The following is a 20,637-nucleotide window of genomic DNA, read 5'->3' on the forward strand; positions in this document are numbered from 1 at the left end:
TAATAATAAATGGTAAGACCAAGTATCGTTTTCCAAAGGACTCACGACCTAAACAGTTACGTGATTTGTTGATTAAATTAGACTTGTGAACAAATTCTTATAGATTTAAATGCAAATACTAAAAAGTAAATATGAATGCATGTATTGATCAATTGAACAAAAGAAGCAAAGCGTGATTGAAATATTTGGAATGATGATGTTGTTGGGGGTTTTCAATTCATCCTATCCACTCTCATGTATTCAAGAATTCATCTTCTTCATTAATATTAATGTCACTTTCTAATTTACCTTAAACCCAATGTCTTGGATAAGAAAGCCTACTCCTAATCACTAGTTTACAATGTCTTCTCTCCCTAGCAATTATTCATGCATTACATTCGCACAGAAGCTTAAAGGCAACCAATCCTCCTATCCCTATGTCTAGGCAATGTTACTATTGGGAGAATTCCTTCATGTCTAGATTTATCTATATGTGTCCATACAAATAAAATCAATGATCATGCAATTGAATGAGTTAAACAAAGCATGCATAGAGTATAGAAGAAAAACCCTAACAATTAATGAAAGAAAGCATATGAATTAAAGAACCAGTTCAATACATGAGAGTTTCAAAGGATTACATTGATTCCCCAACAACAATGAAGGTTTAGTTCACCATAAATATGGTGAAACTAGATGAAAAATAATGAAAGAATGAAATATAGAACCCTGGAATTTGAAGAGTGGAGCTTGAGCATCCAAAATCCTCCTCCAAGGGGTGAAGAAAGTGTGATTTTACTTCGTTCTCCAGAAGATACTAACCCTAATTAGACTAAAGCCTTATATAGCTTCCTAAAGATTACATAAAAGTGGCCCAAGGCCCATAAAAATGGTGTTCAGCAGTAATTATCGCTCAACGGTAAGTGCGATTCTTCAGTTTGACGCTTAGCTATAGTTTTGCCCCTCAACGGTGACTGCGGGTCTTCAAAGTGTTGCTCAGCGGTAAAAGTGGCGCTGAGCGGTACTTGCGGCTCTTCTTTTGTGCACTTTTTCTTCCTTTTCTGAATCCAACTCCTTGCTTCTTCACTTCTTTCATTCAATTCATCTTAAAACCTGCAAAAACAAGAAAAACCAAGCATAAAACCCATCCAACTCTCTTATTTCAAAAACATAAGCAAAAGCATGATTCCAAGCTAGTTTCTAAGTCATAAATGTTGTTTTTTATGTCAAATTTAAGTATAAAAATAACAGTTTTTCAATTGTTATCAGTGATGTTAAGGTGATAGCGGTGTTATTATAATGGTTATTGTAAGTAGTTAGAAAAAGTTCTAATGAGTGGATAAACGACGGTCTATGTGTGAGACGTTAGTGATGACATAAAGGTTCAAGGATCAAGGATCGAGAATTAAATATCAAGGATAAAGAATTGAGTAATAATTCTTGTTGAAAATAGAATGGCTTAGTTTCAATACCAAGAGGGGGGGTGAATTGGTGAAACACAAAAATCATAGTCTTTTAAAAATCTTTTTCACAAAAGGATGATATTTCAAAAGTTTCTTGAATCGCAAGGAATAAGATTTTTTAAGTGCAGCGGAAATAGTTGACTACGTGAAAAGTAAATTCGACTTAGAAAATTAAAAGTGTAGGGATAGAGAATTCAAACGTAGGTTTTTATACTGGTTCGGCCAAACTGCCTACAACCAGTGTCCTTCCAATCCCAGGAAGCAAATGCACTATAATAATCAAGGTTTTTACAACAAGGCTTTTATAGCAACCTCCACGTCAAAAATATAAAACACCTCTCTAACCCTCTAATCAAAATATAGGCATGTACAAACAAAGAACAACAACAAGATGTCCCCTCTCCTGCAGTCTTTAATCACTTTGAACAATCCTCATAGTCCAGAACACCACATGTTCTCTTCCTGTAGTCACAACAATGCAACCACAATCTTCACAAGATTGAGAGAAGAAGTTGATCACGTATCAGACACCTCAAGTGCAGGTTGATCATTCAGTCAATGCGCACAGATTCTTACTCGTCAAGCAATCACCAAAGAATGAACACCTCGGTCTTTCTTGATGGATTCTTGGAGCTTTAGCACATTCTACCAGAGATCAAAAATCTGAAACAATCCAATCAAAATGTTAGATTCACAAAAGTCTCTGCAGAAATCAAATTCGTGTCTATATATAGTTTTCGATAAAATTGACGCTCCTAAGTCGACTATGCTACTAATAGAGTCGATTATACTCAGACAGTTATAACAGTTAGTAGCAGTCAAACCAACTTAATTGATTTCACATTTAATACAGTTGACTCACAATTAATGTTTGGTCAAAGATATAAAATATAGTCGTTGTAACATTTAATACAAACATTAACAGAATTTCAAAACATAACTAACTAAGTCGAGTAGCTTGCGCATACAGTCGAATTTGTAACACTTCAATGCAGTTTTGAAAAACTTTCTTTCCAAAAATACTCACAGCACACTTTGAAAAAGTTTGTGCAAAGCCACGAGTTTTAATCGACTTACTTCATAATGAAGTCGAGTTAAAACTGCTATTTTGCCACATATTATAAGTTCAACAAAAGTGCATGTGATTTTCCTTTTCTAAAACATATGTCATGCATTCACAGATAAGATCTCATGTAAAACACAGTGAATTGCATCAATTACCGAATCAACACAAACATGTTCTCAAATAATCATAAACATGAAATCTATGAACATGTAACACATTTAACAACACATAACAACACGTGTTGTTATTAATTATGTTGTCATCATAAAAAACCAGAAGTTCTTTGAGATTGTAAGGTTTGGCTAAACCAGTGCTCCCCTTATCAACAATCTCAACAATTCTAATTAATTTGTTGTGTTAGAGGATTAGGAATCTTGATTTTATTACTGTTGGTATGGTTGGTTTATCGTTGAGATATTCAATGTGTTTATATCTTATTATTATGATTGTTTTATCGGTAGCTTATCACATACATGTTTGTGTTTGTGTGTTGTGAATGATACTATCGGTGATGATTGTATAATGTGTTATACGTGAGCAAATGATGTTGTAGATGATGTTGAGGCATGATAGATTCGAGAGGTGACGGGCAACAGACTTGGAAATTTTATTTAAAGCTATTGCATTTGAGTTTTAAGACAATGTACTTAACATTGTTTGATTTCCTTCGTTATTTCGATTAATTTAAATAATGCAATTGGACAAGTGTTTTGGATTTAGTATGTTTTTGAATAAATTTATGCATGTTTAAATGTCAAGATTTTTTAAAATATGTTTTCGTGCTATGTTAAAGTTTGAAATTTACTAGTTTTTGTATAACCCGTGACACCTTGAAAATTAAGGCATTACAAAATGCACTAGTGAGGCCATCTGGTTTCCCTTCATTATGAAGACAAATTGGTTGCCAAACAAGTTTACCATATCAAGGAACAACATCCCATGTTTTCCTTTCTTTTAGCATTAATAGTTTCCTACCAACCCTTATGCTTCATGGATTGGTTATGAGAAGAAGGAATAGAGACAAGTGTTAAAGTTGTTGTCAAAGATAAAGGAGAAGAAAAACCATACTTTTTGTGGAGGTTTATAAATGTGAGTACAATGGTGCATAGGATATGGTTGAATCATTGACCAAAGATGGATAAAATGGATGCCAATAAGGTATTGGAATAATTAGACGTATTTTAGACACCAATGTAGGTTTTGGTGTTGATTTTCCCATAAAAGTGTTTGAAAATAATGGAAAAAATAGAAATTTAAGAAGAGATATCTTCTTAGTTAGTTCCACAAATAATATGTATCTTCTTAAAACATTAAATTTCTATAAACTCGTACCTTTTATAGAGTAGGATCTTAATACAAATAACCATTTTGATTGGATGAATAACTAAGAAAAGAACATTTAACAAATTGAGCAATGAACTTGGTATGTTCATGTGGAAAGAGATGGATAGGCACAACCAAAACTTCAAAGATTGGAATAAGTGGGCTTGTAGTCAAATAATAAGGAGAAAGGAGAATAATTGTTTAATGTTGGAGATGAAAAATGATTAATAAGGTGGACAAATGTGGACAATGCTTCATACCAAAAACAATGTGGTACAAATGATTCCAATAGAAAGATTCTTAAATCATCCAGAAGATGACAATTTTTTTTCACTACTCCATTTTGTTGAGGTGTAGAAGGATAAAATCTTTGAGATAAAATATCATTTTCCTATAAGAACATCTAGAATAAATTGGAAGTGCATTCTCCCCATTATCATAATGAAAATTTTAATTTTGAGAAAAACTGGGTGTGAACATAAGCCTATAAGGGTGTGAACATAAGCCTATAAAATTTTAAAGGGAATGTTTCATCTTTATATATTAAAAAATAAACCATGTGAATCGACTATAATCATGAATAAAAGTGATAAAAGTTTTGTAATTAAAGTCAGATATAATAGGTTATAACTTTCATAAATCACTATAAATCATATCAAAAGTTTGTTTTCATCTCATTAATGAATAAAAAATGATAGAATTTTGCTTTTACCAAGTTTACATGAGGCATAATCAAATTGAACAACACTAAAAGATGGTAAAATGTTATTACAAAGAACATAACATTGTAGTAACCCATAAAGTTCATATGAGTTTGGCTGACCAAAACACTTGTGGCATTTTTGGAAATTAACTATAGTATAATTACAAGAGACAAGAGGTAGGAAAGAGCATGGATACAAAGGAAAAAGATGTCCAAGTTTACAGTCCTTACGATTATCTTCATGTATTATTGATCTTGCCCTTGATAGCCAGATTTTGAGAATTCAACCCAACAATGATTAGCAACTAATTGACCAATAAAAATAAGGTTAGAAATAAGACCATGAGAAGCAAACACTTTGGTTAAGGACAAAGAAATATCATCAATGGATGTAGTAGGTAAATTATTTTCATTTCCAATATAAATTTGTAAAATAGCAAAGCATTTTATGAGGTTTATAAGAATACTAGTGGTGTTGGTTATGTGATTGGTCCCCTAGAGCCAAAATACCAAGGAAAAAATTAATTATAAGGTTTACTTAGAAAGTCCTAGACCATAAAAAGTTGAAGTTACTATTTGTTGGACCATTTCAAGGGTGAAGGGTTTTATAGGAGCATGAGCATTTTGAACGACAAAGCTTAAAGGAGTACAAGAACCAATAAAGGTTGTAAAAGTTGTTGAATTTTTCTTAAGTGGTAGTATATGACATCCTTTAATGATGGACCATATTTTTTTATCGTAATTACAAAACCTTTTAGCACACTATAAAACAAAATTTCTAAAACCTTTACAAAAAGAATATTGGATAACACTCAAGTCTTGATTTAGGTTTGCCTTGGGTAACATATGAAATTGGAAGTGAGACAATTTTTTGTTGGTCCATATGTGCTTGACTTAGGAGACGTTCTTCACAAAAAGCTCTGAAATGCACACGTTCAAGGTGAGGACCATAGCCTTATTCATGAGATTGTATTAGAGAGCCTCCAAATCATATCTCAATTTCATACAAAATTGATCTCTTTGCATAACTTAATGAACTTTTTGTTCTATAATTTCATTTTTAGTGAACAAATCCTTGTAGACAATGTTAGTATATTCAGCCCAAAGATTCATGAAATGAGAATAATATTCAAAATTCAAGAGGCTTTCTTGAAAAATATATTTACCTTTGAAAAAGATGTAAAACAAAAAAGCTCAAATTGGATAGGTTTGGCTAGTAGAACAAATAAAAAAAAACATCATACTTTTCAATAGATATGAGACTAAGAATAAAATGCTAGGAAGAAAGCACAAAAGCAAGAATAGGACAACCTAGAGAAAGAAAACAATAGACTAAAACTTGGGTATGTTGTAATATTCTCTTAAAACAATGAAACAACATATAATCTTTTCCGATATAAAGTGCACATTTATTAGTTTGATGTATACCATGAAATGCCTCAAGGTTATAATTTGTAGGACAAAGTGTGCTCGATGTGTGTTGAAGCAAAAACTTATTAGGTAAAGCCTACACACAACACTTGCTTTTGTCAAATGAAGCACATAACAAGCAACACTTGCATTTGTTTCGCCACATAGCATTTTTTTAAGGGTTAAATATGTTTTTGGTCCCTTAACTTTCAGCGAAAATTGGAATTAGTCCCTCTTCAAAACTTTGGACTAATTTAGTCCCCAAACTTTAAAAATGTGTGAATTTAGTCCTTTTAACCAAATTTTGTTAACTTTATTTGATGTTTCAAACGCATTTATCAGTGAACGTTGAAGCAAAAATGTGTCAAACAGTGTAAACAACTCAAATGCTATCATGAAACGCACTTGAAAAATCAAATAAAGTTAACAAAATTTGGTTAAAAGGACTAAATTCACACATTTTTAAAGTTTGGGGACTAAATTAGTCCAAAGTTTTGAAGAGGGACTAATTCCAATTTTCGCTGAAAGTTAAGGAACCAAAAACATATTTAACCCTTTTTTTAATGGGTAGACACATTGTGTCTAATATGATATGATACTAAAAAAGGATTATGTTTTAACATTTTTTTCCTTTAAGAACATAATCAAAACAAAATAAGAGGTCTATTAAATTTGTATTTTACAATCTTCCCCTTTTTTATTTTTATTGTGCTTAAACCAATAAAGTTTAAACATATATTTTTCTAGAAGATTTTTCATCAAATCAAGTTTTCATAAAATATTTTCAAAATAAGGAAGATGAAGTATGGAGTAGAAAAAACAAAAGATTTTATGATTTTCATTTGTCTTCTTCTAAGAAACTTCTTCTCAAACAAACATCGTATCTTGATCTCTGTGGAATCATTATTTAGTCTCCCCTTAGCTTAAGATTCTCATCTTTTTTCATTACATCAAGCTTTAGAATTTTCAACAACTTTAAACTTTATCCTTTCCATCGTTTAAGCATGATCCACAAGGTCTAAAGCTTTTAAGCTCTAAGCAAAATTTTCATAGTCATGCTTACAACATGTTACTTTTTCCTCCATGTTTTTAACTCTTAAAAAGTCATATGCATGAGTCTATTTGAGGCATGTCATCTTCTCAATTGATATAGCTAGATCTAAATTAATTTTTTTATTTTTTGGAAACAAAAGTTTATCATTCATCAAATCATGAATATGATGAAAGAAGAAGAGTTAAGGTGGGAGAATACATTATTTTCTATCTACCGTGAGATATAGATTTGTTTCTCTACATTTGACCCAAAATTAGAGCTTGAGTTTGAGTCATCACATGTATTCATTTATATTTTCTTATTCAAACTAGATTTTCCCTTGAACTTGAGGCACCCCGTCTTTATGTCCCCAGTCATATGCATTCATAGCATATGACCATTTAACAATCTTTATTTCTTTAAAGGATATATCTCTTAGTGTCTTGATCCTTTTGTTTAACCATTTTACTTTAACTTTCTAGATAACTGATGGACAAATTTATGAACACCAAAATATGATGTCACAAACTTGTTTTTCAATCGGCAAGTATGACCGAATCGTTCAAGTAATAAACTTGGTAAGACCAAGTATCGTTCTTCCCAAAGGACTCACGGCCTAGTTTAGTTATGTGGTTTCTTAATTAGCTAAGACTTACAGATAAAATATTTGGAGTTTAATATGCAAGACAGAAAATAAACATGTATGCATGAAGTTTTGATTAATGGCAAAAAGCAAAAGATAAACACTTTCAATGATATTAATGTATGAATATGTTGTTGGGGGTCAATTTCATCTTATCCACTCTCATATATTTTAGGAATTCAACATTCAAATCATCATTGTTAATGCCACTCTCTAAAGTACCTTTCTAGAAGGCTTCTCCCTAATCACGAGTTCATACAATTCCTAGCATTCCTAATGATCAGTTCATAAGTGCAGGAGCTTAACGACAACCAATATCATATTGGGAGAAATTCCCCGGATCTAGACTTCCCCGTACGTGCCCGTATCGACAAAACCAATAATCATGCATCAAATGAGTTAAACAATGCAAGCATTAAGCAAAGAGGAAAAACCCTAACTAATGATGAAAGAAAGCATAAGTCTTAATTAAAAGATGTAAAAACAGATTCCATATATGAGAGCTTCAAAAGATTACATTGATTCCCCAACAAACATACAAGGTTTAGTTCACCATATTCATGGTGAACCTAGATGAACAATAATGAAAGAATGAAAGAGATAGAAAAACCCGAGAAAGAGAAGAGGAGAGCTGTCACCATCTCCCAATCTACCCCAAGGGGTGGAAGAGAGAGTGTTTGCTTCGTTTCTGCCAAAGATACCTAACCCTAGGAAACCCTAAAGCTTATATATCATTCGTAAATTACAAAAAATCAAATCCAAGCCCATTAAAGTGTCGCTCAGCGGTAAAATACCGCTCAGCGGTGAGTGCGTGACTTGTTTTCTCCCCTCAGCGGCCATTTTGCCCCTCAGCGGACCTCCCGCAAGCTCCTGAGTGCCGCTCAGCGGTAAACTGCCGCTGAGCGGTGACTTCGGCTTCTCCTTTTTGCACTTTTTGTTGTCTTTTCTGATTTCATCTCTCTCCTTCTTCACTTCTTTCACCAAATTCACCTTAAAACCTGCACAAAAACACTGAAATCAAGCATAAACCTGTCCAGCTCTCTTATTTCCAAAAATATAAAGAAAAACATGATTTCAAGCTAGTTTCTAAGTGTAAAGGTTGCTTTTAGTGTCAATTTTAATCATAAAAATAACAGTTTTTCAACTGTTATCACAACCCCAAACTTAAAACTTTGCTTGTCCTCAAGCAAATAAGATGTAACTCAATCTTCAACCAATTCATATGATGGTTCACTCATTCAAACATCCTCTTTTTCAAAAGAAGTAACAACTTCACTCAAACTTATGACCAAAAGTTTATTCAAGATGTGCACATGCTTTAGTGTTCACAAAGTCATTTAAATTCCAACAAATGCTATTTTCATGAATGATCAATCAATTAAGCATGGATGTTCATGTGTTCATGTGATATTTCCTCACTAAGTCAAGTGTTTCACTCACACTCAAGTGTATAAGAGATGATCACTCATTCACTCTACTATCACAATGTCACATGAATCAACTTTGCCTTTCATTTTACCACAATCAAAAACATTCACAAGCATGCATCATCACAAGGACTTTTCTATGGCTTATAATGTGGCTGGGCTAACAAGAAAATTGGTTTTTCTGGATCACAAAATCCTTGAGTTAAGAGAATCATAACAACACAATCATCTTATTCATTCCCAACTTTCTTTTGCCTTTGCATTGAGCTTTACTTCTTTTTCTTTTCTTTTCTTTTTCTTTGCATATTCTTACTTTTTAGCTCTTAGCTCAATGCTTTTCATGTTTTCCCAACAACCCCAAACTTGAACATTTAACAATACCACACAAGATCTTCTACTTAACTCAAGGTAAAGATTTTTCAATCAAAGGTTTCAGTGTATGTTCAAGGCTAAGGGTTCAAAAGGATTGAACACAAAGTGTTCTCTTTTAGTGGGCTAATTTTTACAAATTTGGCCAATAAAAAGGGTTTCAACAAACGGCCTTGATCATATGATGCAAAACAAGTAATTGATTCACTCATAGAAAACCTGGGCAAAATCATTCATGCTTTCAAAGTAATAGCATTCAACAATAACAACTCTGGAGCTCAAAATCTCACACATAAGCTCATTCACATTTGACATACACATCCTGCTTAATTTCACAATCACAATCATAATATCCTGCATTTGTTCACAAAGCTTGTGAATCACCTGTATAAGCATTTAATGTGCACATCTATCTCAACATCAATCAATCATAAGCATCATTCAGCATTACTTATCATACAATCACAGTTAATAGCAAACCATCACAAGAAACCAGGTTTCAAATAGAGTACATCAAACCCTAATCTAAAAACAAAAACAAATAAGTTCAGAAAACTTAAACCACAAAGCATAAGCACATGATAGCATTCATCAGTAAATGCTATCTCAGCTCCTCATCAATCTGAGTTGTTCTCTGTATCTTCCTCTTCCTCCTCATCTTCATCATCTTCAAATGCATCATCCTCATCAGCTTCATCTTCTTCCATATCTCTAGCTGAAGCTTCAGCTGCTTCAGCTCCTCCTCCATGCACTGGTTCCTCTGGCCATGCTACCACATTATGGAATTCATCCATAGTCCACCTGTGGGCTGGAGGTGTATCATACATCCCCACAATCATCTCAGCAGTGGCCACCTGCCCTCTGTGAATGGACTGCAACTGAGCCCCTATAAGAGACATATACATGTCCCTCATCTGGAATGGCTCTGCTTCATGTGTCTCAGCAGATGTCTGGCTCTGTGCTGGCCCTCTCTCTCTACGAGCACGGCGTGGTGGAACTGGCTGAGCTGCATCATCACCTCCACAGTACTGTCTATAGTAGGCCTCATCAATAGCTTTTCTTGGCCTCTCAAAAGGTGGAGCAGAAGTGTCCACCCCAGCTATCTTGCAAAGGTGCGTGATCAAAGAAGGATGTCCTAGTGGTGCTTTGTTGTTTGAAGTATTGGCGCACACACTAATCTCATCAGCTATCACCTGCCCAATATTAACATTCAAGTTTCTGATAGCACAGTAGATGAAGAATGCCCTGCTGAGAGTAATATCTGACACATGTGAACATGGCTGAATGTTGGCATGAGAAAACGCCATCCAATACTTTGCAAGAGGAGTCAAATCTGTCCTCCTAATGTTAACCACTGAGCCAGATCGATTCCTTTGGAAGTGTCCTCCAGGTATACACAGTACTCTCTCCACATCCTCATAATCAACACCTTCCTCCATGCAAAGAGCAAACTGGCACTGCTCACCAGCCCATACAGTGTCCAGAAAGTTATTAATTGAATCAGGATCATACCTGATAGCATGGCCTCTAACATAGCCCAAATAATTCTCAGCTGGATAATCACCAATCTTCTTTGCATTGGTGTAAAATTCCTTAACCACAGCTATGTTGGCAGGTGCAGGATAGGTTGCTAGCTTTCCCCAATCATTCCCTAACACTTGCTCTCCAAATTGAGGAGCAAGGTTAGGTATCATTCCAACCTTTCTCTCCATCAGAAGTCTCCTGTCCTGAACCACTTTAAAGTGCTTCTCATGTTTCCTAGAGAGGAACCTGCTAGATTGGGGTTGCTTTGGTTCCTTTTCCTTTCTCTTGGTTGCCATGGTTTTCAATCTTTTTCCTGATGAGGATGCCATTCCTACATTCAAAACACAAACAAAACCACAGAACATGATGTTAATCATTAGTAAAACACAGAACCCAACTCCTTTCGAAGCTAAACCACCGCTGAGGGCCAGAATTCCCCCTCAGCGCCACCAGTACCACATTCCAGATCACACAAAACCAGAAAAATCAAATCTGGCAGAGTGCCGCTCAGCGGCAGTTTACCCCTCAGCGGTAACTCTGCAGATTTTTGAAAAACCTGTTTTTAAAGCTTTCCTAACTCCACCCAAATGCAATTTTCAGTTTTCCAGTTCATAATCATGCAGTTTAATCGGTTCAAACATCAAATATATCATCAAATCATGCAAAGAAATCAAAACCCCTAAATCTTCATGCTTTGACAATCATATTCAAAATCAAAAACCCTAGAATGAACAAAATGCATTTTACTTACTTAGGTGGAGATACTAGATGCAATGAGAATGCTTCCAAGCTAGAATGCTCTCTTCCAACCCCAAACTTTGATGGCACACTAGTGAAAAAGTGAGTGGAAGAGAAATTTTCTTAAGAGGGAAGAGTGAAAAGATGTGGAAAACCTTGGAGAAGGTATGTGGGAGTGTTTGTGCAAAGAAAAGTCTGAAAGTGTGAAAGAATGCGCAGCTTAGGGTTTAAAAATACCCTAACGGGCTCGGGTCCCGCTAAGGGGAACTAAAACCCTATTCTGCGAGAGTACCGCTCAGCGGTAAAGTACCGCTCAGCGGCACTTTCGTGATGTGTTCTTCTCCTTCTTTTCTTAACCTACGTGCCTCCTAGACATGCCCCTCACTGGCTCCCTGCAATTCAATGTTCAAAATGCTTATGCAAACCCTAACTAAAACAAACAAACAGAAATATTCAATCAACTGGGTTGCCTCCCAGGTAGCGCTTGTTTAACGTCACGAGCCTGACCCAAAATCCACCAACACCCATCAGTAGGTGTTACAGCCATTGTATCCTTCAGTAGATACTTAACCACCTAGCATCCTTCAGTAGATGCTATGTCCAACAAAATAATTACAAAAATAATGTTCACAAATTAAAAATTACAAAACCAAATCAAAAGTTTTTAAATTCACTGGGTTGCCTCCCAGCAAGCGCTCTTTTAATGTCATTAGCTTGACCCAATAAAGTTCAAGTTCCATCTTCTTTGTAGTTGATGTTGTCATTCCACCAACTCCTCAGCTGTTTCCTTTGAACTGTTTTGGTTCTTCTAGAATATGGAGACTCTATCTCTATCATCTCCTTCTCTTTAAAGCCCTTCACAACCCACAACTTGTTCTTGATTCTAACAGGTGTGCCAAGTTGGAGTCTTCTTTTCTTCCAGTCTCTAGGAATTTCTTCTCCTCTTCCAATCTCTTCTTCCTTGGGTACCTGAAACAACAAACAATGGTTACCTGAAACCTCAAGATTTTCATCTTTACGGCTAGTCATGGGTGCATCTCGAAATGCAGCTTTATAACTAGCTTCTTCCTCCTTTGCTTGCATCTCATCTTTGAAGACATCTACCACCACTCTCTCTTCTCTGTCCTGGAGCACCACTATACCTTCATTTACATCTATGATAGCCCTGGCCGTTTTCATAAACGGTCTTCCAAGTATGATAGGTATCTTCTCAGTCTCCATCTTCATCACCACAAAGTCTGCCAAGAACTGAAGTTTGCCAACACAAACTATAATGTCCTCTACAATCCCACATGGCTCCTTTGAAGATCCATCGGCCATTACTATTTTAATCTTTGCATGTTTCATTTTAACATTGCCGATTTGCTCCAGTAAAGAATAAGGTATCAAGTTAACACTTGAACCTAAATCAAGAAGAGCTTTCTTTACCTTTTTCTTCCCTATAGTACAAGGGATCTATTTTTTCATCAACAGGTAGGGTGAATTCTAAGGTTCCTTATTCCGGTTGTTAAGTAAGCGGAAGAAGAGGGAGAAAGAATGGGCACAGCCCCACGCCCGCGTTTTCGACCCGAAAGGAATTGAAAATGAAACAAGAATCTGTGTTCACTATCTATGGAGCGGAGTGACTATCTTGCTAACAAAGCTGTCCAATTCAATGAATGTGTTTACGTCCTCTCTTCTTAGTCTACGATTATCCCTGCTCTTCCTCAGATGTGGATATAAAAACCTGGTCGAAAGTATAAATGTGTGATTGGCTTCGTCCCGGTAATTCCTTCCCCTAAAGAAAAACTGCCTGGATCTGATGCTTTAGGAGGGAATGACTCTTTTTTAACAGTTAAACACTTTTTTACCTCCTCATCTCTACGTCTCTTCTTTGTAGAGATTTCTTCATCAGATTTTGTGTAAACTGCAATTTTCTGTAAAATCTGTTCCCAAGGTGCTTTATTATCCACCATTCTGAATAATTCTGTGAAGTCCATTTGTTTCTCTTGATTTATTGGAAAAGGAAAATTGTTTTTGCTCTCTATTTCTCTTCTTTCTTCTGTTTCTCCTTCTTCTAACTCAATTATCTCTTCATTCACACTCTTTACCACTTTGCACTCTTCTCTAGGGTTAACCTCAGTATTAGCCCCAAAATTTCTATTTGGCCTTTCTTCCAATTGCTTGGTAATCTGACCCATTTGAATCTCCAAATTCTTTATAGCAGCTTCAGTGCTCTTTTGAGAAGATTCGGTTTTCTGTATGAATTGCTAAAGAGTTTCTTCCAACCTTGTTGATTTTTCATTAAGCATAGATAACTGTTGCCAAAAGGTTGGTTGCTGCTGCTGCTTATTATATTGATTTGCTTGCCCAGTTTGTCCTTGACCAATGCTTGGATGTGGTTTCCACCCTTGATTGTAATTCCCTTGACGGTATGGAAATTGATTAGCCATGAAATTAACATCCTCCAAAGCTTCCACTGGAAAAGCACATTGACCATTGATATGATCACCTCCACATAATTCGCACAACTGGGTTTGTACCTGTGCAGCAGTCTTTAACTCTTTTGGCAGTTGTGCAAGTATCTTTGTGAGATTCTCCAATTGTTGAGTTAGTATCTTGTTCTGTGCAAGCAAGGCATCATTGGTTTGTAACTGTAGAACTCCTTTCTGTTGCATAGGAGCTCCTCTTTCACTGTTGAGCTCATTATCACTAGTAGCCATATTTTCAATAATTTCTGTTGCTTCCTCTGGAGTTTTCCATTTAATGTTTCCTCCTGCTGAGGCATCAAGCATCATCTTGGTTTGTGAACCAAGACCTCCAAGGAAGGTAAGGACTACTTCCACTTCATCGAATCCATGCGTGGGTGTTTTTCGTAGCAAGCTTTTGTATCTATCCCATGCATGACCCAGTGATTCTTCCATGCCCTGCCTGAATGAAGAAATATCTTGCTTTCCTTTGTTGACCTTGAAGAATTGAGTGCCCATATAGTTAAATTCTTGTCTGAATTGCATCCTGCAAGCATTAGGCACAAAACTCTAGAAAATATTTGTTAGCACAAAAAGATAGAGAAGATACAAAGAATAAATGATAAGAAGATAAAAGATAGCAAGATAGAAGATAAAAACATAAAATAGAAAAATGAAAACAGAAAACAGAAAAAAAAATAAATAAATAAAAACAGAAAACGAAAAAATTAAAAACAGAAAACGAAAAAAATATAACAAAACAAAAAAAAATAAAAATAAAAACAAAAAAAAACAGAAAATAAAAAAATAGAAAAAATAAATAAATAATAACCAAAAAATAAAAACAGAAAATAAAATAAAATAAAATCAAATAAAATCAAATAAAATCAAAATAAAATCAAATCAAATAAAATCAAATCAAATAAAAATAAAATAAAATAAAAACAGAAAAAAGAATAAAAACAGAAAACAGAAAAATAGAAAACAGAAAAATAAAATAAAATAAAAAAAATTCGAAATTTAAAAATAAAATAAAAAAAATAAGTCAAAGATAATCAATAATCACACAAATTAACCAGTTAAACCACGAGTCCCCGGCAACGGCGCCAAAAACTTGATGGACAAATTTATGAACACCAAAATATGATGTCACAAACTTGTTTTTCAATCGGCAAGTATGACCGAATCGTTCAAGTAATAAACTTGGTAAGACCAAGTATCGTTCTTCCCAAAGGACTCACGGCCTAGTTTAGTTATGTGGTTTCTTAATTAGCTAAGACTTACAGATAAAATATTTGGAGTTTAATATGCAAGACAGAAAATAAACATGTATGCATGAAGTTTTGATCAATGGCAAAAAGCAAAAGATAAACACTTTCAATGATATTAATGTATGAATATGTTGTTGGGGGTCAATTTCAGCTTATCCACTCTCATATATTTTAGGAATTCAACATTCAAATCATCATTGTTAATGCCACTCTCTAAAGTACCTTTCTAGAAGGCTTCTCCCTAATCACGAGTTCATACAATTCCTAGCATTCCTAATGATCAGTTCATAAGTGCAGGAGCTTAACGACAACCAATATCATATTGGGAGAAATTCCCCGGATCTAGACTTCCCCGTACGTGCCCGTATCGACAAAACCAATAATCATGCATCGAATGAGTTAAATAATGCAAGCATTAAGCAAAGAGGAAAAACCCTAACTAATGATGAAAGAAAGCATAAGTCTTAATTAAAAGATGTAAAAACAGATTCCATATATGAGAGCTTCAAAAGATTACATTGATTCCCCAACAAACATACAAGGTTTAGTTCACCATATTCATGGTGAACCTAGATGAACAATAATGAAAGAATGAAAGAGATAGAAAAACCCGAGAAAGAGAAGAGGAGAGCTGTCACCATCTCCCAATCTACCCCAAGGGGTGGAAGAGAGAGTGTTTGCTTCGTTTCTGCCAAAGATACCTAACCCTAGGAAACCCTAAAGCTTATATATCATTCGTAAATTACAAAAAATCAAATCCAAGCCCATTAAAGTGCCGCTCAGCGGTAAAATACCGCTCAGCGGTGAGTGCGTGACTTGTTTTCTCCCCTCAGCGGCCATTTTGCCCCTCAGCGGACCTCACGTGACTTCCAGAGTGCCGCTCAGCGGTAAACTACCGCTCAGCGGTGAGTGCGTGACTTGTTTTCTCCCCTCAGCGGCCATTTTGCCCCTCAGCGGACCTCCCGCAAGCTCCTGAGTGCCGCTCAGCGGTAAACTGCCGCTGAGCGGTGACTTCGGCTTCTCCTTTTTGCACTTTTTGTTGTCTTTTCTGATTTCATCTCTCTCCTTCTTCACTTCTTTCACCAAATTCACCTTAAAACCTGCACAAAAACACTGAAATCAAGCATAAACCTGTCCAGCTCTCTTATTTCCAAAAATATAAAGAAAAACATGATTTCAAGCTAGTTTCTAAGTGTAAAGGTTGCTTTTAGTGTCAATTTTAATCATAAAAATAACAGTTTTTCAACTGTTATATAACTTAGATATTTTCTCATCAATTGAGTTGTTCAACTAAACCTTGGAAGTATATCATCCAAATCAACTTTATTTTTTAGGTTTAGAAATTGTCTATATCTCTTTTTCTCTCTATTTTTGTTTTGACTCTTCCTATTTTCCTCTTATCTTCGTTTTAGGTTTTTCATCAACAGATAAAAAATTCTTGAGGATCAATTTATAGAATCAATAACTTTGATAGGATTGCAACATATCCCAATACCATGTTAAGCTTAGAAGAAAACACGATGAAAATTGTTTTTCTTTTGTTTGGACAAATCTCATTTAAATAATGATAATAAAATTTCCATAATTTCACTACAGTTAATATGCTATAAATGTTAATCCTACAATTAAGCTATCTAATAATAATATACTTGTAATTGTACAATTATGAATAAATTTAAATAATATTGTACGAATAGTCTCCAAATATTTGACCAAAATCTAATTTGTTGCCATATATAGGATTGAACCAATACTAGGTAAAGAAAACACAAAACAAATATGTTATATAATTCCTAAAAATGTGAAATTCATTGAAGAAAATAGAAACAAAATGATAGATCCCTACATAAATTTAAGAACTAAAAAATATAGTTAAGAGCAAAAAGAGACATGACACATATAAGGGAAAAAACTAAAACTAAAAGACTCAGAAATTGAAGAATAAGACAAAAAAAACAATAAAAATAGTCAAGAAAGAAGAAAAGAAAATTATCTCTTAAAGATCACGAAACCCTAGCTCCTATTGCATATGATGTTACCCTTCTCCCATCCTTATAGTGTAAGATTCCAAAGAGAGACTGGAAATCTTTTAAACTCACTAAGTTTATGAAGAAACTTTGTTTAATCTCGTTTCAAGAAGAATCATTTAATAAGAAAATAGGACAATTACTTCTTTAATCACCTTAAAGAACAAGAAGAACACTTTCATAAGAGCAACTCAATTCTTATTCAATTCAACTTGAGTTGTATCCTTGCACATACGCTACAAAAAATGTGGTACTAAAATACCCAAAATTGGGATATCCAAGTGATATGGGACTTGAGGCTCCAACATCTTCTTCCATGTTTTGTTCAATTCTTGCATGTTTTTTATTAGGGTTTTTTGTTGGCTTTCCAAGTTCAAAGTTAGGCCTAAGTAAGGCTCAAAACTAGCCTAATTATGCCTCTGAAAAAGCCTACTATTATGAAGAAAAATGTATATTTATACATTTTGTAAAAAAGTAAGAAGAGCGAAGAAAATTCTAGTATTTTATTCACCAAAGTAGTAGAGTCTTCTTCTTTAAGGTTTAATCTTCTTCTATCCTGTTAGCAATGTATTTTTTAATTGAATACTTTCTGTCATAAGTGACATCGTTCCACCTTATTATCAAATTGTAGGGTTTGATACAGTTGGCTAAATCAATACTGACATTTTTCCTTTTTAGCAAAATGGGTTTTTGTAAAACGATTTTCAACACATTCTTCAAGAGATCTTGATTTTTATAAATGTTGTGATGGCAACCACCTTAGATAGGTTGGGCCAAAACTAGCATATATGCATAGAGGGGTGTTTCCTTAGATGGATGGTGCGAAAAAGTGATGGTAAATGGTCCAAGGATTATGAGCTAAGGTGTGGGTGGTGTAGAAGCTCATGGCCTCTAGGAGATATGGTGGTCATGGTGTAGTTTTTGGTGGCTTCAAGAGAGGTGAGGCCAATTCAAGGAGGAAGGTGACTAAAGGGGCCTCTAAGGTTGTTCTAGTCTTAATCTAGGAAGTGTATGTCCTAAATTTGGCAACATAACATTACATTAATCCAAGATGAAATACAAGGGTGAACACACCTCTATTTATAGGCCAAAGGTGTCTCCTTCTATCCTTAAAAGCATGATCTCCCACCTTTGTTCTCATTGGCAAAAAATGAGGCCTTCTAAGGAGTGGACAAGTGTCCACAGATCCTCTCCAATGATAGAAGGACATGTGGTCACTCACAAAACACAATCCTCTCCATTTCTAGAGTGTCATGTGGCCACTACTAAAAGAAAATCATTTCCAATGGTGGAGGGACATGTGGCCACTACAAAAAAGAAATCATCTCCACTCATAGGGTGCCATGTGGCCACTTCTAAAAAGAAAATTTTATCCAATGGAAGCATGACACATGGCACACACTTTCCACTTGGTTTGGATGTCTAACTTAAGGAAAATCCTATGTTACTTAGGCCTTAATACAAGCCTTAAACAAACCAATACTACATGGTCGAATACAATGACCTAAATTCCTACACTACTCCTCAATCAATGCTCCATGATGGCTCCAAAGGTGGCCCACAAGGTAGAGTTGATGTCATCTTCATGGATGACTTCTACTCTCTTGAAAGTGCTTGACCATGGCTAGGGGATTCGCCATCAATGTTTGGCTTCTTTGACAACTTGTAACACAACAATGCTTCATAGGTCTAAGCAAATAACTTCCTTCCATCTTTTAAGCAAAGAGTAGGGATGATATTACTAGCTTACTCTGCAACACTAATATGATACCTTTTCCAAATATTTGTTTTGTGTGAAAAGCTTTCAACATGTTCTTTAAGAGATATTGTTATTCACAAAACATTGTAAGATTATCTTGAAAGAATGAACAACCTGTAATCCCTAAAAATATATAAATAAGCATTTATAAGTTTGATGTGTATTATGAAATGTGTGAGACTTGTCAGAATAAGTATACTCATTATCTGTTCAAATAAAAACTTATTACATAATGCACATCACTAATATTACTTACATTTCTAAAAAGAAATACAAAAAAAAAAACAACACTTGGATCTAACATATTTGATATTAAACAACTTAACTTTGCGTCTATTAGGCTAAACTAACATTTTATTATTTAAACACAATCAAAACCACACATAAGATTTGTTAAACTTAGATTTAACAAAGGCTATCTCATCTACAGTTTACATATTCGCAACTTTCTCATATCTCACAATATCATATTTCGTTGATGGCACCAATGGTGGCCATTGTTGTAGGATGATGGTTTGATGCTTGCGTCTCCGGACGATGTCGTAGGGGAGCGGTGCCACTTTCGATATGAGAAAACAAGGAATAGAGAAGGAAAATGGCTATAAAATGTCATTGTGAGCGACAATGTGAGATGCTTCTGTTTGGCATGAACAGAGGAAGGGAAAAGTTTCCTTACGTGAATGAAGAAGAAGAAGAATTCTCAGTTTTGGCCCCTTGATGTTTTCTTTTTAAATTTTAATTCTCACTATAAACTAAATTATAATTAACACGTATACAATGACTTGTAAAAAAAATCAAATGATAAGATAAAAATATTATTTCACGCGTCTTGAAGATGTGACACATCATTAGTCACGTCAAAAGAAAATAACATTATTAATCATGAAAGATTAAATTCGAAAATTTTTAAAAAGAAAGGAATAAAAATAGATCAAAATTTAAAAAAATAAAACAGAAACCAAAGTAATAGTTTTAAAATCATAAACATGTTTAAATCTTTGTATTTAAACAGTGGATAGAGTTTCGTATTGTTTGAGAAAATCTAGCGACCACATCTACATACAAGGGTACGATATATTGAATACTGTGAAAAAGATTTATCGAAGGTGAAGTAGTGTACACAAAAGGTGGGCCACTAAACCGTCGCTATTTATATTGCATAATGTATACATATCTGACACTTTCACGCAACGTTAAAAGTGCTTCCCTTTTCAAAATGTTTCGTTTTCTCTCAAAGCTCAACAATTCATTCATACACTAGAGAAAAAAAAAATAATATAAAAAAATCATAGGGACAGCCCAGGGAAGGGACTCTCTTTGTGGGGGTACCCTAAGGAACAGTCCTGCAGAGAAATGCCAGAAGTGGATCAGTGAATTAGCGTTCCCTATTTGATGATGCTCAACGACACCATCCAGATGTCGTTTTCATTGTCCTCTCCAATTATTCATCACAGT

Source organism: Vigna umbellata, chromosome 8 (assembly GCF_029865625.1).
Source record: "Vigna umbellata cultivar VRB3 chromosome 8, Vumbellata_1.0, whole genome shotgun sequence".
NCBI lineage: Eukaryota > Viridiplantae > Streptophyta > Magnoliopsida > Fabales > Fabaceae > Vigna > Vigna umbellata.